Raw genomic sequence first — 22293 nt, forward strand, 5'->3', positions numbered from 1 at the left:
TGAAATTGTTTACTCTCTCCACTTATGATCCCTCTATGAGGAGTGGTGCAATTTCCTTCGTCTTACACTTTCTAAGGTCCACAATCAGTTCTTTAGTCTTACTAAGGTTGAGTGCAGGGTTGTTGGTTATTGTAAATAGCCCCATGATTAGGTAAGGGTTAAATTGGGAGTTGTCAGAGTGCTGCGTAGCATGGCTTGAAGGGCCATTCAAGCCATGGAGCTATTCCACACTGCATTTCTAAATAAAGAAAATCCAAACAACTTTGGAATGTGGGACAAAGCCGGAGCACCCGGAGGAAATCCACATGATCACAGGGAGAACATACAAACAGCAGCAAGAATTGAACCTGGGACACTGGCACTATAATAGTGTTACGCTAACCACTATACTACCATGATGTATCTATGAAATAAAAGATTAATGAGGGTAAACGAGGAACCCTTATAGTACATTGCCCACTAAGAACATGGCAGAGAAATTTAAGAAAAACTTTGTCCATTTTTCCATGAACATAGATACAAACAAAAATGGTGCAAAGGTTGGAGAAGCAATGACCCATCGTGAATAAGAAGGTATAGAATAAACTGGTTCCTAGTCCGTTTTAGGAAGAGAGATTGAGTAAGCTAGGCATCTGTTCTCTACAATTTGAAAGAAGGCTGGGTGATTTTATTGAAACTTACAGAATTCTTTGATGACTCAACAGCAACAACACTGGCAGGTTGTTTTCTTTGGTTAAGGAATCTCAAACTAGGGGTCACATTCTCTAAGTAAGAATTTATTTTTCAACATAGGAAAGTTAGTGAGAGAAATGCAAACATCTTTTAGAGTAAGGGAAAAGAGGTAGCAGCTAACAAATTCAAAAGTCATCAAAAACTCATTACATCTAATCTTCCTATGGTAATCAAACAGATATATTGTCTTAGAACAAAGAAAGGTACAGACAGGAACAGGCCCACCGGCTCACAATGTTGCACCAAACCAATTAAATTGGTCATCAAATGGCCAACTAATCTATTCTCTTCTACCTGTATCTCATATCCTTTCATTCTTCTCCTATTTGTGTGCTGATCTAAACATCTCTTAAAAGTCTCTAATGTTTCTGCCTCTATCACCACTCCAGGTACCCACCAGTCTGTGTAAAAATATTTGCCCTCACAGCTCCTTTGAAATTACCTCCTCAATTTAAATGCATGCCCTCAGGTATCTAAGAAGGCTTTTAGTTGATTCACAACAGGAGGCCATTTAAGAGATTTGGTTTGGAAACTGACAAGGCAATCTCTTTTATTGACACTTGTAACATGCTTTATCATTCAATGTCACATCCACCATTAAGGTCACCAAATCTAGCCTCTGGATGTGGGACATTCTGGTTCTGTACCATTGTAACTACTGTGAGGAAGAAAATAAATAAATATTCATGCTCGTCGACTTGCTTTGAAATTGTTCATTTCTGACTAAGGAATCAGTTTACAACAAATTTTCAGGAACAGAACTCTTACATAACCCAGAGGCTACCTGTACTGAGGCAGCGGTCCCCTAATCAAGGCCACATCAGGGATCCCCAGGTAAAAAATTTCCTGATTTATGGAAATCTGCCTTTACACAAATTTTCCTATACAATTTTCAAGGTAGTAAGAAAGATAAAATATTTTGTGATACTCATTAAAGATTGGATACAGTATACAATATATTCTATTAGTTTAATTATAGGTAGTGTCAGGGTAAATATCCAATGAAATGGAAGAATTATACCAAGTGTATGTAGAGAGATACAATTTGGGTTGATACAGAAAATGAAGATGGAGAAATCAGGTTATGGACTGTTCTCAGGAATGGAAACATTACATAACTTGGGGATTGCCTATATTTACAACTGAATTGAACTAGTCACCTTCAGGCATCAGAATGATTTCCCAACACTATGCACTGATATCAAGCCCAAAGGTTTTCCTCCTGTCTACAGTCAAGCTGCAAGATACCAGCAGCTGGGAAAATAATTTTTAAAAACTTATTTTAAAATTAGTGTTCACACCACACTCTGGTAGTGCCAAATTTGCTCACTGAAATCCATTGAAATGCCCATTCCTTGCTGACACAGTCACAATGAAGCACACATAAGATGCTGGAGGAACTCAGCAGGTCAGGCAGCATCTATGGAAATGAGCAAATAGTTGATGCTTCAGGCCGAGACCCTTCATCCACAGTGATATGGTTTTGGATTCAGAATGGTGTCAAGCCCTCCCATAGTCAAGTGTTTATTGTACGTTTTATTGCAATGAAGGTAGAAATGGCATTCATTGTTTTAAAGGAAGAGTTACTCTGTGGATTAATCCTTATTGTGAATCAGTGTCTCCTTAACTGTGATGTACTGTGAAATATAGATTCATTTTAATAATCTAACTTCATATGTTGTAAATTTCAAATATATATATTTTCCTCCAGGCTAGTTTTAGATATTATGCTGCATCTAGGGATTCATATAAACCTGCCTTCAGCTGAAAAGTCAGATTGTATTAAAAGGAAGAGGAAATAACAGAAAATAAATGCAGTGCCTTGGTCTGTCTTGCATGGTTGACAGAATATGAGCATTATGGTGAATTCAGTAGATACAAAGGGTAGGTATGTATGCAATACTTCCAGTTTCAGAAAGACATGGCTGATTGCAAGCTCCACAAGCCCCTTCTTCAGCAAAGACTATTATTCTGATCCAATTCTGCACTGTTCTTGTTGGCTTCTTATCTGCGTTTGCAGGTATTCTTTGATCATGTCCTTACTTGACGATGGTTGTTCTTACTGATGATCTTTAGCAGAGATGAAAATACTCTGTAATAACGTGTAGATTGTGAATGAAGGCAAGTATTAATATGGTTTTGGCTGCCAGTCAGTACTTTGAATATCTATGTCAAAGGCAATCATTAATTTAATGTAAAAATAACATTGTTACAAAGTCCCAATTACAAACTTACAGAACTAAGATAAGTGCCTGGTTCTCAAGCCTGCTCAGTCATTTAATAAGATAACGACACATTTGATTGCACCTTCAACTCTGCATTTTCATCGAGCTGTGGTAACTTTCCACATCCTACCCAGACTTTATCAAGAATCTATCTACCTCTGGCTTAAAAATATTTAAAGATGCTGCTTCCACCAACCTGTGAAGGACAGAGTTCCAAAGACTCATGGCCTTCTGCAGGGAAATAAATTGTGTCACCTCTATCATAAATGGGAATCTCCTCTTACCCCCTGTAAGAGGAAACATTCTTGCCACATCCATTTTGTCAAAGGTCCTCAGGATCTTATGTGTGTCAAGTACCCTCTCACTCTATTGAACTCCTGAGAATCTCAGCTAGCCTGGTGAACATTTCCTTGTCAGGTAACCCACCCACCTTCTCTGAAATAAGGAGACTGATACTATGGGCAATATTCCAGATATGATTTTGACGATATAGACATTCAGAAACCTGCCTTCCCTATTTTATCTTTAATTCCCCAAGCAATAAACAACAATTACCAGGAATATCTGCACACTAACTTTTTGCAAAAGATGTTACAGAGCTTAGGACGTCCTAAAGCTCTCAGTAGCCAATGAAGTTGTTCTGTACTATAGACACTGTTGTAAATGAAGGAAACAGGTCACCCTGTTGCACACAGAACACTTCCATTAAAATAAAACAATATTGCCTTTTAAGTGACATTTGTTGATAGATAATGTTGGCTCAGGGAAAGGAGCATATACCTTAATCTTCTTTAAAATAGTACCACAGGATTCATCTGACAGGTTTCATTTTAATGTCTAATCAGAAAGATGGATATAGACAGAGGTGAAGTAAGGAGCAACAATTCTCCTCTGGACCTATACATCATTTTAGAAATCACAAATACGATGATAAAAATAAAACATATATCAAGAATTATTGTTTTTTTATACTGTGTATATCACTGTTCCAGCAAATCATCTTTATCATAGGCATCTTACCTGCTGAATTCTAACCTCCCCCCCCCCCCCACCCCTTCCTCATGTAGCCTCTGGATGGCACAGTAGCACAGTGGTTAGCACAACCTGGGTTCATTTCCCACCGCTGCCTGTAAGGAGTTTGTACGTTCTCCCCGTGACTGTGTGGGTTTCCTCCAGGTGCTCCGGTTTCCTCCCACAGTCCAAAGTACTGGTTGTGAATTATCCCGTGATTAGGCTAGGATCAAATCAGAGGGTTGCTGGGCAGTGTGGCTCAAAGGGCAGGAAGGGCCTATTCCACACTGTATCTCAATAAATAAGCATAATAGGGTTGATCTTGCTGGGTTGGCATTTAAGAATACCAAGACTAATGTGCATTATTGGAGGTGGGGAGTTCATCAAATTAACATCAGTGTGGTTAAAGAAAAGACAGTACTTTGCTTTGTTCTAATGAATCAATTACTCTGTTAAATGTTGCAACGTCTTAAACTCATGAAAAATTAAAGTTCAAGTAAACATAATTTACATGGAGCATAATTATACAATATAAACTAGTGTTGTAGTAGTATGGGTCTTTCAAAGTATGCTTTGTGAGTATATTTAAATTACGTAAGCTCTGTATAATTGAGAAAATATATACAAGTAAATATTTTTTGTCTACCTATGGAAAAATGTGACTCAATTAGAAGATTGGAATAATAATCGAACTTAGCAGTTTGCAGATTCAAAGTACATCAAGATGTGTGTGTTTTCTCTGTTTAAAGTTTTTGTCAGAGGCAAGATTCCCTCAAACCTAAGCTTTCATTCTGCAATATGTTAAATTAGCAAGGACATGAGGACAGACAAGCTTCTCGTGGAAGCCTTGCAGGTTAACTTTGTTTGCATTGTGTAAATAACATGATCTGTATTTTCTTAATATTGTATATTTAATACCTGTAAATAAGGAAGTTTCCCTAGATGGAATCTGCTAATGGTGACCTGCACTGACAAGATGGGGAGTTCCTGCAAGGTTTGCAAACTATTCTAAATGTAAATTTTCACAATATAGCCAGTGTTTATTTAGAGAATGCAAGCAGAGTATTACAATGATTTGTGTAAAGAGTATTTTCATAAAATAAATGAGTGTTATATTATGTGCATCATATAATATTGCATTAAAGCAAAGCAGGTAATCTTTCAAAAGTCAGAAAGAACAAATCTTACCTCTGGTGAACTAGAGAACTCAGAAACTTTAATAGGTATGCATTACATTTAGGGCAAAATTCCTTCAATACCAGAAGCACCCAGTATCCTCTGTACAACAGATAAACTGCCTCCCTTTGATAAAATTTTGTAATGTATTTATGAACTCGATATCTGATTGAGCTGAGATGAACCCCTCGATTACAGGTTAAAGCAGGGTATATCGCTGAGATGCAAAGGGACTTGGGAGTCCTCATGCAGCATTCCCTAAAGGCTAACTTGCAGGTTAAGTCAGTGGTGAGGAAGGCAAATGCAACGTTGGCAGTCATTTTGAGAGGACTAGAATATAAAAGCAAGGATGCAATGTTGAGGCTTTATAAGGTACAGAGTATTGTGAGCAGTTTAGGGCCCCTTATCTAAGAAAGGATGTACTGACATTGGAAAGGGTTCAAAGGAGGTACACAAAAATGGTAATCAGATTGAAAGGCTTATCATATGAGGAACGTTTGATGGCTTTGGGCCTGTACTCACTGGAATTCAGAACAATGAGGGGGGATTTCCCCATTGAAACCTATCGAATGGTGAAAGACCTTGATAGAGAGAATGTGGAGAAGATGCTTCCTATTGGTGGGGAAGTTAGGACCAGAGAACACAGCCTCAGAATAGAGGGATGACCATTTAGAACAGAGATAAGGAGGAGTTTCTTTAGCCTTGAGTTAAAGAGAGTTGTGAATCTGTGGAATTCATTGTCATAGGCAGGTCCAGAGGCCAAATCTTTGGATATATTTAAGGCAGAGATTGATAGATTCTTGATTAGTCAGGGCAGGAAGGGGTATAGGGAAATGGCAGGAGATTGGGGTCTGAGAGGGAAGTGGATCAGTTATGATGAAATGGTGGAGTAGATTTGATGGACCAAGTGGCCCAATTCTGCTCCTAAATCTTATAATCTTAAAGGGATTAACTACAAAAAGGATTTAAGGGATATTGAGAAGTACGATACCTGTGACAAGAGAAGGAAATTCATGAAACTAAGACTGTAGCTTATCCCACACAATTTCATTTGGAGGAGGCGGTGGAGCATGGGGAAGAGTTGGATGAAGGAGTTCAGATCGCGTCTGGGAGAACAGAACCTAACCCCATTCTCATGCGCATCTGAATTCAAATCATCTGGTGTTTTTGTAAACTGTGTCAGTATCCTCTCAAGCTTGAGTACTATAGAAAGACAATATATTCACTATTTTACCATGTGTACAAGATGATTTGATGAATACTGCTTGTAGTGGACAGGAAGCAATATTATTGAATAAATCCACAATTCTACAGATTTAAACTCACTGATAATCGACAGAAAATAAATTTCACTTTATAATGAAGAGTTCAGTTTTCATTAAAATATCCATGCATTAAAGATCTTTAAATAAAGCTTCTAATCAATAATTTAGTAATTAAGTAATCAAGAAATCATAGTCTTATATCTGCAAATGCAAGGTCTAAAAAATGCCACTGCAGAAGCTGAAGTTGTAAGACATTGGTGAGGCCTAATATGGGGTATTGTGTGCAACTCTAGGAATTTACCTATAGGAAAGGTATCAATAAGATTGAAGCAGTACATAGAAAATTTACAAGTATATTGTCAGGATTTGAGGACCTGAGTTATAGAGAAAGATTGAAAAGGTTGGGAACTTATTCTCTGGAATGTAGGAGAATAAGAGAAGATGTGATGGGGGTGTACGGAATTATGAAGGATGTAGACAGGGTAAATGCAGGCAGGATTTTTCTACAGGTTGGGTCAGACTAGAACTAGAGATCACAGGTTAAGGACGAGAGATGAACAATTTAAGGGGAACATGAGGGGGAACCACTTCACTCAGAGGGTGGTGAGAGTATGAAACTAGCTGCCAGCATAAGTGATGGGTGCAAGTTCAATTTCAACATTGAAGAGAAATTTGGATGTACAGTACATCAATCGAAGAGGTATGGAGGCTATGGTCCGGGTGTAGATTGTGGGACAAGGTAGAATTATAGTTCAGCAAGTACTAGATATCCCAAAGGCCTGTTTCTGTGCTGTAATGCTCTATGATTCTATGACAAGTCCTGAGCTTGAGGTTAAACTCCAGCTTCCTCCTGCAGAAAAGCAGATTCAGAGAGAATCTGAAAATGGTGTTACAGCTGTCAACTGAACAGCCAGGTACAACAAATCAGTGTTTGACTAACTGCATCACCACCAAGGTGCCCTCAAAATCAAGTGGTTAGGTTTTAAAAGCCCCCAGGAAGAATATATCTGACCTGAATGAGTGACAACCTGTCTGCTCTCCAATCAAAGTGACCAGCTTGCGGAGCGGAGCCATCATTCTCAGCCTAACAGCTGAGACACAAGGGACCGCAAAAACACAACAAATTTCTGGAGGAGCTCAGTGGGTCACACATCTTCTGTAGAAGCAAGGAGACATTAGTGCTACAAGTTCACCAACCCCTTACTTCCACAGATTTTTTTCGCAGTTTCTTTTTATTTTGTTTAAGAGTAAGAGCAGTCATATTACTACTGACGGAGGAATCCCCTGCACCATCCTATACACATGAACCAAATATAATACCTATGTGTAACACACAGAAAATGTTGGAGGAACTCAGCCAGTCAGGCAGCATCTATGGAGGAAAATAAACAATCAATGCTACTTACTTCATCCCACCTTCTCCCTTACCTGGTCTCACCTGTCACCTGCCAGCTTGTACTCCTCCCCTCCCCTCACCTTCGTATCTTGGCTTCTGCCCCCTTCCTTTCCAGTCCTGATGAAGGGTCTCAGCCCAAAAGTCAACTGTTTGTTCTTCTCCATAGATGCTGCCTGGCCTGCTGAGTTCCTCCAGCATTTTGTGTGTGTTACTCTGGATTTCCAGCATCTGCAGAATCTCTTGTGTTCATAATAGCTACAGCATGCCATCAGCAACAGGGATTTTCGCACTGACCAGATATAACTTGTTCTTTTAAAAACCTTCAAGTACTGATTAGCTTCTTGTGGAGTTACATATAGGAATTCAAGAATTAATTTAGTCTTGGGACAAAAAAAGACTTTGAAGATAAAGTTACTTGTCTAGAATACCATTCACTGCTTCCAGACAAGTAAATGTGTCCCACAGCATAACAAGAACACTTAAGCAGCTAGAATTTGCACAAGCTGGAAAAATGAAATGAGTTTGGGTGAGATTAAAACTGAAGGTCCTTGGTTAAGGGTGAAAGGTGAAATGTTTAAGGGGAACTTCTTCACTCAGAGGGTGGTGAGAGTGTGGAACAAGCTGCCAGTGAAGTGGTGGATGTGGATTTGATTTCAATGTTTAAGATAAGTTTAGATAAGTACATGGATGGGAGGGTAATGGAGAGCTATAGTCTCTGTGCAAGTTGATCGGGCTAGGCAGAAAATAGTTTGGCATGGACTAGAAGGGCTGAAAGGCCTGTTTCTATGCTTTAGTGCTCTGTGACTCTAAAAACTGCTCAAACACTCATTGTCTGTGGAAAAAGAAAAAGAGTCAATATTTCAACATTGATAACCATTAATAAAACTAGGAGAAGTTAGATATCAAATGTGTTTTAGGTTGTAGAGTGAAAGTGGGGTGAAGGAAACAAAGGGAATGTCTGTAACATGGTGGCCATTTGTTAAGGAATGAGATAAAACCATAAGACGTAGGAGCAGAATTAGGCCATTCAGCCCATCAAGTCTGCTGCACTGTTCCATCATGGCTGATCCCAGATCCCACTCAAACCAGTACACCTGTCCTCTCATCATATGTCCTAACCAATCAGAAGATATTGCTGTTGTAGTGAGTTTTAGTCAATACTTCATCAAAAACTAGGAAACCAGAAACCAGAAACCATTGAAGATGAACTGGGTAAAGGAAACAAACAGAAATCCTAAATGAGAGAAGCACAGAGCATTGTCAGTATGGGCATTTGTGGAAGGGAAGTGGCAGCAAATTCAACAACACTGGAGAAGCGATAAAACACTAGATACTAAAATGGGAGGGAGATCTGAAATTAAAAGAGAAAACATGAGATATACTCAACAGGTCAGGCAGAATCTGTGGAGAGAGAAACAATGTTGATGATCTTTCATCAAAATTGGTAAAGTTAGAAATTAAGGAAATACAATCATGAATTATAAAATCTAATAAAAACAATGAGACAAAGAGTGATATAATTGCTAGAGATTTAAGTTCAAGTGTACATAACAGCTACAACACTGAAAAATGCCATTCTGAAGTCAGTTACTGTTATCTAAATAAACACTAATACCATTTGCACAATGGATGTTCCCAATGGAATTAATGAGAGGTTTAGTATTGGTTATGAGATCAGTATTGGTCAGTGACGTCCACAATAAAGTATTCAAATCTCAGGAGTGGAACTTGACCCAAACCGTTCTGACTCAAGAACAAGTCAGTGTTCATATGATTGGAGGGTAATTATGGCTAGAGGGTATGTTATAACTCGATAATGAAACAGATTACAAGATGATGTCTCATTTTACTCCTGTATTCATAATGGCAAGGTAAGTCAAGAGGAAATTATGGGTAGCTGTGACATGACAGTAGGTTATCTATCAATGCAGCATCACTGTATAGTCACGTGAAAACATTTTATGCACATTATTCATTCTACTGAGACAGTCCTTGTACATCTGGTGAAGCTCAGCATACATTGAGGAGTATATTCTTGCACTTCAGAACATGTGCTTGAGGAACACGTCAGATTAAGCCCATTATAACAAGCAATACTTCACGTTAAACTGAAAGAATTTAATCCCTGTAATATTTTTCACAATTTCAAGAAGTGCTTAAAGCATTGTTACACCAGACAGATTACTTGTAAAGCTTAGTCACTACAGCAACTAACTCTCAGGAAATTGTTACTGATGATAACGAGATTGACTGATTTTATTGCTGTTAGCTGAGGGGTAATTACAGACTAAGACACAGGGAAAATTTCCCCTGTTCACTTTAAATACAGCTGTTGAACCTTTCAGAAAGGGCCTGGTTTAATTTTTTGCCCACATACCCACAATACTTGAAACATAGTGGTACAGCACTCATCTGTACTGGACTGCAGCATCACTTTGTAATTCATGGGCAAGTCTGCTGAGGCAAAGACAAGATTGGGACCTGCTAGATCACAATAGATAAATGGATGGGAGGGGAACAACAGAAGTCAAGGAGAGGAGAAAGTTGGCAACCACTTCTCTATCAACCGTTTTACCAGCGAGTGCATTCACAATACATTTGAATAACAGGATAATGCCAAGTCACAAATTCCATAAGACCATAAGGCAGAGGAGCAGAATTAGACAATTTGACCCATTGAGACTGCTCTGTAATTCCATCTTGACTGATTTATTATCTCTCTCCTAATTTCTCCCTGTAACCTTTAACGCCCTTATTAATCAAAAACCTATCAATCTCCACTTTAAACATACCCAATGACTTGGTCTCCACAGCTTCCTGTGGCAATGAATTCCACAAATTCACCACCCTCTGACTAGAGAAAACCAGGAGTGTCTGAACACAATCACCGAAAGTTGAATGGCAGATCAAGCTCCACAAGCTGATGGTTCAATGGTCTTAATTTCTTTTTGCTGATCTGAGACTTGTTGATTGTTTTGTCTAAATTCACATGGTATTAATGTCCTTTCCATGTGGATCCAATCTCTACTGAAACAGAAGTTTCCAATATTGTCCAGCCATTAAGCAACCATGTTGATTTCTCCTTCCAGAAAAAGGTTTCCGTCTTCTTCTATTTCCCACTCTGGCCTCTCACCTCTTCTCACCTGCCTATCACCTCCCCCTGGGTCCCCTCCTCCGTCATGGGCCAGGTGAGTTGGACTCCGTAGTGTATGTGATGTGGGCCAGGTGAATTGGACTCTGTAGTGTATGTGATGTGGGCCAGGTGAGTTGGACTCCGTAGTGTATGTGATGTGGGCCAGGTGAATTGGACTCCGTAGTGTATGTGATGTGGGCCAGGTGAGTTGGACTCCGTAGTGTATGTGATGTGGGCCAGGTGAATTGGACTCCGTAGTGTATGTGATGTGGGCCAGGTGAGTTGGACTCCGTAGTGTATGTGATGTGGGCCAGGTGAATTGGACTCTGTAGTGTATGTGATGTGGGCCAGGTGAGTTGGACTCCGTAGTGTATGTGATGTGGGCCAGGTGAGTTGGACTCCGTAGTGTATGTGATGTGGGCCAGGTGAATTGGACTCCGTAGTGTATGTGATGTGGGCCAGGTGAATTGGACTCTGTTGTCATGGTCTGGTCTGTGAAATCCACATTCCGGTTCACGGTCTGGTTCATCGATCCTTATTCCGGGTTTTCCTGTTTTCCCTTGTTCCATTGGGTGCCTTAATTGAGGCACCTGATTCTTGTTTTGGGCTGGCACCTCTGCAAACCAAGAATTCCCTACTGGACTGTTCTCTTCCTCTCCCTTCTGAATCCCTGACAGTTACCTTGCCTACTACCTTTGTAAAGTGTCCTTGGTGGTCATCCTGGCCCCGAGCCCTGAGCCCTAGAGCCTAACCCAGCCAAGTCCAAGAGCTGAGCCAAATCTAGTTCAAGAGCCTTGCCCAGTCCTGTGCTGGAGTTCCCTCGTCTAGTCCAAATCAAGGCTTTGTGTACTTATCCTGTCCATGTGCCTCATCCTGTGCAGGAGTTCTATGTCCAGTCCTGTAGCCACATCTTGTCCTCGCCTAGATCTGGGGTCTCAGCCCGAGTCAGGACCCCAGGTTCTGGGTCCCTGTCCAGTCTCTGGCTCAGAGTCCTAGCCCAGGCTCCTAGTTCCTTGTCCTAGTCCTGCTCACCTAGTCTTAGTCCTAGCCCTGGCCCGGTGTCCTTGTCTTGTCCAGGGCCTGTGTCCATGTCTAGTGTTGTTTCTTCCTGACTCCTCTTGCTTCCTTGATAAACCTTGTCCTGTTTCTAGTACTTCAGTGTCTCTGTCTTGCACTTGGGTCTGCTCCCAACACCCCCTTATGACATCTGTAGTGTATGTGATGTGGGCCCGGTGATTTGGACTCTGTAGTGTATGTTTTGTGGGCCAGGTGAATTGTACTCTGTGATGATGTGTTTCTGGTGTCAGGTTGCTCCTATTTTTGTTGCTGTTTTGTGTGATTTTGATCGGGGCAGACTGGCTCTGAGGCCTGCAGATAACAAACAACACAGCGCTAGATTGAATTGCGCTGAATATTCCTGGACTCTTTCGATGACTTTGTGGTTTGGTGTTTTATATTCTGTTTTTTGCTTGTTTTTTTTATGCTGTTTGTCTGATTTTTTTTTGTTGTGCATTTGGGGTTTGATGGGGGTCTGATTTCTTTGAATGGGTTCCACAGTTTTCTTCGTTTTGTGGCTGTCTTTGGGAAACTGAATCGGAGTGTTGTATACAGCATACACACTTTGATAATAAACATACTTTAAATCTGGTATCTTTTTCCTATGGACTACTCCCCTTTCCTATCATACTCCTTCCTCGCCAGCCTTTTACCATCCCACCCACCTGACTTTGTCTATCACATTCTAGCTAGCCTCCTTTCCCTTCTCTTCCCCCCCCCCCCCTTTACTCTGGTGTCTTTCCCTTCCTTTCCACTCCCGGAGAAAGGTCTTGGCCCGAAACATTGACAGATTATTCATTTCCATAGGTGCTGCCTGACCTGCTGAGTTCCTCCAGCATTTTGTGGCTGTTGTATCCAATGGACACTTGCCTGAGTATAATGCAATGCAATTTTGATGATTAGCAAGTGAAATACTACAAGCAGAATGGTAATAAACTTCTACAGAGGTAGTGTTGAAAGTCTCTTGACTGGTTGCATCAAGGTCTGGTACAGCAATTCAAATGTGCTGAAATTAGAATTGGTTTATTATTGTCACATACTGAGAAACAGTGAAAAGCTGCATCATTGTATCACAGATCAGATCATTACATAATGGAACAGGGTAAAACAGTAACAATGCAGAACAAAGTGTAATAGCTACAGACACTGTGTAGTGCAGATAAGGAAAAACAGTGCAAGATCATAATAAGGCAGATCATGGACAAGAGTCCAACTTGTCATATGAGGGAACTATTTAATAGACTTATAAGAGTGGGGTAGAAGCTTTTGCTGAGCCCGATGGTCTGTGCTTTCAGACTTTGTGGCTTTGTGACTAAGTCTGTGGACAAAACGAAGATAGATCGGGGGGGGGGGGGGGGAGGACAGGGCAGGTAGTGTTGACAAAGCAAAAAGTTTGCAGAAGAACTTGTGCAGGTTAGGGGAATGGCCAAAGAAGTGGCAGATGGAATACAGTGTAGGAAGTGTATGGTCATGCACTTTGGTGGAAGGAGTAAAAGCATAGGCTATTTCCTAAATAGGGAACAAATTCAGAAATCAGAGGTGCAAAGGGACTAGAACATAAAAACAAGGATGTAATGCTAAGACTTTATAAGTCATTGGTCAGACAGCACTTGGAGTATTGTGAGCAGTTTTGGGTCCTAAATCTAAGAAAGGATATGCTGGCATTCGAGAGGCTCCATAAGTTTATGAGAGGAAGAATAAATCAGCCATAATAGAAAGGCAGAGCAGATCTGATGGGCTGAATGGCCTAATTTGTTCCAATGTCTTATGGTTGCCTGCATCTTCCCAGTGGAAGAGGAAAGAAAAGAGAAAATCAGTCTTTGATTACTAAGGCAGCAAGAAGTGTAGGCAGTCTATGGAGGGGTGGGTGGTTTCTGTGATTTGCTGAGCTATATCTAAACCACTCTGCGGTTTCTTGTAGTCACAGGCAGTGCAGTTGCCATACCAACCCATTAAGCATCCAGACAGTATGTTTTCTAAGGTGCATTGATAAAAATTGGTAAATGTACATGGAAACATGCTAAATTTCTTTACCTTCCTGAGGAAGTAGAGGGATTGGTGAGCTTTCTTGACTGTGATATTTGCGTGCTTAGGCCACAACAGGCTACTGGTGATGTTCATTCCTAGCAACTTAAAGCTCTCAACCTCAGCACTATTGATGTAGACAGGAGCTTGTGCCCCCGGAAGTCAATGACCAGCTCTTTAGTTTTGTTGACATAGAGGGAAAGGTTGTCGGCATGACAACACGTCACTAAACTCCCTATCTCCTTCCAGTAACCTGACTCATCATTGCTTGAGGTACAGCCACTGTGGTGATGTCATCTGCAAACGTGCAGATATGTAAGAAGCTGCCAAGATTAGCAGACTCTGCTAAAAACATCACATGTACATCCCTCCCTACTGTCGGTAGCATCTACAGGAGGCATTGCTTTAATACAGTATCCAACATCAAAGGGCCATCTGAGCCATACCACTTTCTCACAGCTACTAACAGTTAGGAGGTGCAGAGCTTGAATTCCTACAGCACCATGTTTTTAAAAAAACAGCTACTTCCCTGGCACAACCTTTATCTCCAGAGTCCAGCATCACTTTGCACCACAATGGACTGTTTTGCTTTGCTTTAGTTGTATTCTTTCCTGTAAAATGTTGTATTTCATTTCTGTATGATTTATGTTTTTTATTATGTATGCTGTTTATCTGATGCTATGTGCCTGTGATGGTGCATTTTTTCATTGCATCTTGTGCATACGTGGACTCGTGCAGATGACAGTAAACTCAACTTTGACTAAGGAGATTGTTCCACTGGAAAGACAGAATTTTTTTAAAAAATTGACAGTCCAACTCAACAACAACTCCAGAGTGGAGACAATCGGTCCTGCACCTGAAATCTAGAAAAGAAAGGATACATAAATAGTGGACTACATCCTTCTAACTGTCTGCTGAGGAATGGTTCAGAGCAAGTTAACAAGTAGTTGTGTATATAATATTTTACAAGTATGAACACTGTTTTAGAAAGTTGAACCTTAGAATAAATGTACTTGTAAAGACATCCATAATCACACAGTAATAATTAAAAGATTAATTAAAGTGATGTTTGAACTATCCATCAGACATTGTGGAGGAGCATCAGTGGAGGTCTCAGTCAATCTCAGAATCAGGTTTAATATAACCAGCATATGTTGTGAAATTTGTTAACTTTGCGGCAGCAACACAATGCAATACATAATGCAGGGAAAAAACTGTAAAATACAGTATATATGAATACCAAATAGTTAAATTAAGTAAGTAGTGCAAAAACAGAAATAAAGAAAGCAGTGAGGTAGTGTTCATGGGTTCAATGTCCATTCAGAAATCAGATGGCATATGGAAAGAAGCTGTTCTTGAATCATTGAGTATGTGCCTTCAGGCTTCTGTATCTCCTTCCTGATGACCAACGAGAAAAGGCATGACCTGGGTGATGGGAGTCCTTAATGATTGATGCCGACTTTTTGAGGCTCCACTCCCTGAAGGTGTCTTGGATACTAAGGAGACTAGTGCCCTGTAAATAGAGCTGGCTCATTTACAACTCCCTGCAGTTTACAGTGATACCAGACAGTAGTGCAGCCAGTCAAGAATGCTCCGTGGTACATCTTTCAATTAATAAACACAAGAGATTCTGTAGATGCTGGAAATCTCTCAGAACTGATATGATTTTGCAACACACATCTAATTTGTTGATAGCCCATTGGTGAACAGCACATTTGACAGGTAATTTGGTTTGTAGGATGATAAACTTTGCCCAAATTAATATCATTAAACTGGATTTCATCCGTCTGTCTTTCAGCTGCTGACCTATAAAAAAAAATGACTGTCTTGATGGGAGTAAACTATAAATTATAAAAATTACATGTTTTTAGTTTTGATCCCCTCTATGAAATTGCTGTTGCTTTAATTTATTAAATACATTGATTATGTTAATGAGAACAAACTCATTTTAAAAATGCCAGCTCGTAAAACATGAATCATGAAGAATATCAAAGGGTGAATCATAAAGACATTTGTCGCTCTCTCTAGTCAGTTCCCACAATCAAATATAATTTGCAATGACCAGAGGCAATTTCATATCAATTCAATTACAATAACTCTCAATCTTACTGTCAGGTGAAAGTATTAAAACGTGAAAGCTGACTGGGATGAGTCCCACTTCACTAGGTCAAGTACACCTTAAAAGGGTAAATTGAAGAAAGTCAATAAATTCACAATAAAGTGTTCAAAAGTATTTTGGAGACATTTTCCAGTAAGCAGTAGTGGAACTCATTGAGTCCTAGATTCAACACTTTTACTGGGTTTCATTTTTGGCTGAGTGTATGCCAAGTTCACACAATTACTCAGCTCTTGTCACTATTTTGACTTCAATGATAAAGACAATGCAATCTCTTATGACCTTAAAATTAAATTACATTTTTAACTTGAGAGAAAATTTACTTCAAAGTCTAGATTAGTTTTTGAATTGGAAACACTCAGTAACAAGGCAAGGAGGGTTTAATCTGTGTCCTCTACGTCAGAAGGCTAAGAGATAAAATCCCTCCAACGACTTAAGCAAGTGATCTATGATACACTTAGAGGAGTCCTGAGAGTGTCCAGATTGTAGTTATTGCCTGAACTTTCTCTCACTGACATTATCTTTGACTTACATCAATAAGCAGACCATTTAAATATCTTCACACATTATTTACTTTTAAAATGAGTTTGTTCTCATTAATGTATTTAACTATTTAATAAAACAAAAGCAATTTGATAGAGGGATCAAAATGAAATGCATGTAACTTTTATCATTTATAGTTTACTCCCATCAAGACAGTAAATCTTTCTCATGGGTCGGCAGCTGTAGTAATTATTCTATCAGATAGGTGAAGTCCTGTTTAAAGATATTAATTTTGGCAATGGTTATCATACTATGGGGGCAGCATAGCAGCGTAGTGCCTAGTGTAAGACTTTGCAGTACCAGCTGTAAGATTAGGGTTCAATTCCTGTCACTCTCTGTAAGGAGTTTGTATGTTCACCCCGTGACCGCATGGGTTTCCTCTGCGGTTTCCACCCATGGTCTAAAGGCGTTTGGGTTAGGGTTAGTAAATTGTAGGCGTGCTATCTTGGTGCCAGAAGCATGGTGACACTTCGGGCTGCCCCCCCCCCCCGCCCCCGCAATTAACACTATAAGATATAGGTGCAAAATTAGGCCATTTGGCTCATTGAGTCTGTTCTGCCATTTCATCACGGCTGATCCACTTTTCCTCTCATCCTCAATGCAAACAAGGTACTTCATTGTATGTTTCAATGTACATGTGCCAAGAAATCTTTTTTACATACAAGAGATTCAGCAAATGCTGGAAATCCAGAGCGACACACACAAAATGTTAGAAGAACTCAGCAGGCCAGGTAGCATCTATGGAAATGAATAAACAGTCAACATTTTGGACTGACACCCTTCTTCAGGCTGAAAAGGAAGGGGGAAGACACCAGAATAAAAAGGTAAAAGGGAAGGGAAGGAGGACTAGCTAGATGGTGATAGGTGAAGTCAGAGTGGGGAATATAATGGATTGGAGAGGAAGGAAATTAATTGGAGAGGAGAGTGGATCATGGGAGAAAGGGAAGGTGGAGGAGGTGATAGGCAAGTGAGGAGAAGAGTTAAGGGGCCAGAGTGGGGAATAGAAAAAGGAAGGGGGGAATTTTAATACATTTTTATTATTTTTCATGAGATATGAATTCCTCTGGTAATGCCAGTATTTATTATCCATCCCTAATGTTTGAATTGAGAAGAGTGTAGATCCAACCATATGCATGGGTCTGGAATCACAAACAGGCCAGAACAGCAAAGAGCATCATATTCTTTCCTTTAAGGTTATCAGTAAACCAGATGGATTTTCTAGACAATCTGGTGTTTTCAGTCATCATTACTGAAACTAGTTTTTCCTCAGAGCACCTGTTGTTTCAGCTAAGAATTTTCTGAAGACTCACCAACCCATGGAAAAGGAGATGTTATTTACTTTTATACATGGGCCTGAGGGAATTAACAAGATCACATTGTCTACCCTAGTCTGCAAACACAGATAGAACATCGAATTCTGCTTGTTCGTACTCAAACTACTTGATCTCTCCCCTCCTTGGTTAGCACAAAAGTTGGATAATTATTATTGAGTTCTGATTAAGGTTCTTGGCTCAAAACGTATTCTTCTGTTCCCCTCTATGGATGCTGCCTGTTGAGTTCCTCCAGGATTTTGTGGGTGTTGCTCTGGATTTCCAGCATCTGTGGAATCTCTTGTGTCTTTAATTTTAATTGAACATGATTTTTGGTGAAAATTGAGCGAGTAAAGAGAGGATGGAATATGAACACCAGGTAATTATCATGATTAAGTTAAGGCTAAAGTAGAGCAAGATATGTTGGACAATAACTGCCCTGATTGTAATTGGGGAATCAGAGAAGGAACATACAATAATTGACCAATAGGAATGACAGTGAATTACTGTGGCCTTAGGAAAGATCCAGATGAAGATTGGTGATGGGAGTTAGACAAGAGTAAGGTGAATTTCCCTCTGAGTATGGAGACAGAACATGAATAGTCGATAAAGACATATGGGAATGGACCATCCTCCACTGAATGACCAATTCTTTCTTATCATGTTAAAGGAGGGAATGATACAGTCTTTGCAGTGGGATTTATAATGGTGTGAACCCATCGAGGTTTGGGCAGAAGAATTAGAAAGCCAAAGGGCTAAGAGCAAAGGGAATGTTGCCAAAGTTGCAATCACAGCAGGAAGCCAGATATTGATATACCTCAGCTGCAAACAAACAGAACACAATATTGAGACTGTAAGGCAATCTACTGGAGTTTTGGTTGATGTAGGGTTATTTAAATGTCTGTTACCTAGGCATGATCTACACTACCTCCAGCATCTCATTGAACTTTAAAAGTCTCTTTAAAATGTGTATTATTGCGTTGAAAGCAGCTTAACCTTTGAAAGCAATTCATATTAAGTTTATCAACTGGAATACTGTGTATTTTAGTATGTGGTATGAAGCTTGGCAATCTTTTGAGTTACGCAGGAGATAGTCATAGAGCAGTATAACACTGAAACAGTCTCTTCAGCCCATCTAGTCCCATCAACCTGCACTGAACCATAGCCCTCCATATCCCTCCCATTCATGAACCTGTCCAAATTTCTCTTAAATATTGAAACTGAGCACAGACCCACCACTTCTGCTAGCAGCTCATCCCACACTCTCACCACGCTCTGAGTGAAGCAGTTACCTCCTCATGTTTCCCTTAAACATTTCACCTTTCACCCTTAAACATAGACCACTAGTTCTAGTATCCACAGTGGAAAAAGCCTGCTTGCATTTACCCTATCTATACCCCTCATACAGGTAGAGTAAATATTTGTTTCAGCAAAGCTTGATGGTGTTCATTACATCTTTGCTAGAAGATCATTTTAATTAGTGATTTGTCAGGAGACTGTGTCCCCTTAAAAAAAATCATTTGAATATAAAACTTACGTGAGGCCCCACGTGCCTGCTGCTTGTTTCACTGAACTGTTGAGAGGCGAAAGATGTTAACCTTTCGTATTCCTGTCTTCATTGATAAGTGTTTCATTTTATCTTTCCTGATCGAGAATGTTAAGGCTTGTAAAGTGCTAATTATTTTCTTTTTGGTTTTGTTTTTTTCCCCTGCTACCTGAGGAATTCCGAGGGTGTCTGTAAGAAGAATAGCAAAAAGTTGTAACACCTATGCCTCTATGTATACCTTTCATTCTGACTTAATGACTGACCTGTGCTGAAATAAGTGCAAAATTCCACAACAGCCACATGCATTTCTGGTTAACTCTGCAAGAATCTCTACATCTGGGCAAGAGATCCCATATACAGTACAAGAGATCCCTATGAAGGGTCTTGGCCCAAAACGTCAACTGTTTATTCCCCAATAAATGCTGCCTGACCTGCTGAGCTCCTCCTGCATTTTGTGTGTGTTACTCTGGATTTCCAGCATCTGCAGAATCTCTTATGTCTCTCATATATTAAAAACTGGTAATTAATGTGTAATTTGAATTGACAAATTAGGAAAATGTTTTGGGGATAATTGACATGTACTCTCAAATATTGTCTTCTTTAATAAGAATGCTTTCTCCCCTTAGGTTAACAAAAATAGTAGCTGTGAACTCAAGACCTGTTGGGCCGAATGGTCTACTGCCTTGCTGTAATCTTTCTGTGATTCTCCCAGAGAAGTTTGTGTCTTTGTCCATGAACATTTTAAAGGACTGCCTTTTATAAATGACTGCTGCCTAAGAAATGAACAGAGGAATGTGGATGTTCAAGTTGCTTGTCTTCTTCTGAAGATTACCTGGATGCCAATAGCTTGTACGAGATGACCTGATAGGACATGATGTGTTATGGGGATAACACAATGAACTTACAATGTGATTACAAGTTAGACAGCAAGCTACGGAAATGCACAGTTAACTTGCACTACAGAATGAGTCTCAGACATGCATCGTTGCTTGACAATCAAGAAAGACTGAAACCAAAGTTGAGAAAGGGCTATAGTTTGAGGCAGCTAAAGGCTAAGTAAAGGTAATCATTTGCAATGATACACAAAATGTTGGAGGGATTAGCAAGTCAGGCACACTTGTAGTGGGAAATGAACAGTCGACATTTTGGCTCAGATGCTTCATCAGAACTGATTTCCTTCCATAAATGCTGCTTGACCTGCTGAGTTCCTCCAGCATTTTGTGTGTGTTGCTCAGGATTTCCAGCATTTGCAGAACCTCTTGAGTCTGCAACTTGCAGTGGTGGTTTATGGGTGGAAACATTTAAAAAGGAGTACTAAAAGTCATTGAATGTACTTTTTGGTCTTGACATCATGCTGATGGGACTGCTTCTTTTTATGCGGTATATCAATGATTTAAATGATGAAATAGATGGCTTTGTTGCCTAGTTTGCAGATGATACAAAGATTGGTGGAGGGGCAGGTAGTGTTGAGGAAACAGGTAGTCTACAGAAGGACTTAGACAAATTAAGAGAACGGACAAGAAAGTGGCAAATGAGATACAATGTTGGAAAATGCATGGTCATGCACTTTGGTAGTAGAAATAAATGTGCAGACTATTTTCTAAATGGGGAGGAAATCCAACAATCTGAGATGCAAAAAGGATTTGACAGTCCTTGTGCAGAACACTCTAAAGGTTAACTTGCAGGTTGAGTTGGTAGTGAGAAAGTTAAATAAAATGTTAGTATTCATTTCAAGAGGTCTAGAGCTGGGTTGTAATGCTGAGGCTTCATAAAATCTCACTTTGAGTATTGTGACCTACTTAAAGATGAGGGGAGAGAAGACATTCAACCAGCACAGGACAATAGTGAATGCCTGGAATCAGTGCACAAATCAAACAATGGTCAACGCCACACCTGGATAATCAATACACACGTGGAAGTTGTTGCAAGTTTCTAATTATGACAATGAAGCTAAAATATTAATACGGGTTTATGAGTTAAGCAGGAACCCCACAGGTTGGACACGAGATGAGGCCCAATTTGGAGTATTGCATGCAACTACCTACAAGAAAGGTATTGCCAGTCTTGAAGAGTGCAGAGGAAGCCTACAAGGATGTTGCTGGGATTTGATGATTTGGGTTATAGGGAAGGGTTATATTGGTTAGGACTTTATTCCTTACAGTACTGGAGAATAAGGGAAGATTTGATAGAGATATACACAACTATGAGGGGTATAGAGTAAATGCAAGCAAGCTTTTTCCCCTCAGGTTGAGTGAGACTAGAACTAGACACTTATAATGAAAGGTGAAACATTCAAAGGGAATCTGAGGTGAAACTTCTTCACTCAGAAGGTGGTGCAATTGTGGAAAGAGCTGACAGTAGAAATAGTTTTTGCAGGTTCAATTGTAACATTTAAGAGAAGTTTTGATAGCTACATGGATGAGAGGGATTTGGAGGGATAATGTCTGGCTGCAGGTGTATGGGACTGGGCAGATTTGGTTGGCATGGACAAGATGAGCCGAAGGCCCTATCTCTGTGCTGTGGTGTTCCATGACTCTATATTGCTGACATAAATGTTTAGTTTGCTAAGTGTGACAACTTGGTATTAAATGGAATAAGCACAAGAAGAGCGCATGGGGGTCAGTTATTATACTGACTGTAAATAATGATTAAAGAATGTTTATAACTTGCCGTCTGTGAAGTTCAGAGAATGTGTGAGGAACAGGTATCATTGGTTCCTCAATTAACATTTGGGATGTGTTCCCAGAAAATAGTGCTAA

The 22293-nt window shown here is 39.9% G+C and overlaps 1 long non-coding RNA gene across 1 annotated transcript in view; it reads right to left on the reverse strand.

The window, feature by feature from the left end:
* The window catches only part of LOC132382647 (uncharacterized), a 113852-nt gene that overhangs the window by 84419 nt on the left and 7140 nt on the right, over positions 1–22293 (reverse strand). Inside the window, exon 2 of the long non-coding RNA XR_009508439.1 lies at positions 19526–19723. This is a non-coding gene — a long non-coding RNA (uncharacterized LOC132382647). The remainder of the gene's footprint in view (positions 1–19525; positions 19724–22293) is intronic.

The sequence above is a fragment of the Hypanus sabinus genome, chromosome 28 (genome assembly GCF_030144855.1).
Source record: "Hypanus sabinus isolate sHypSab1 chromosome 28, sHypSab1.hap1, whole genome shotgun sequence".
NCBI lineage: Eukaryota > Metazoa > Chordata > Chondrichthyes > Myliobatiformes > Dasyatidae > Hypanus > Hypanus sabinus.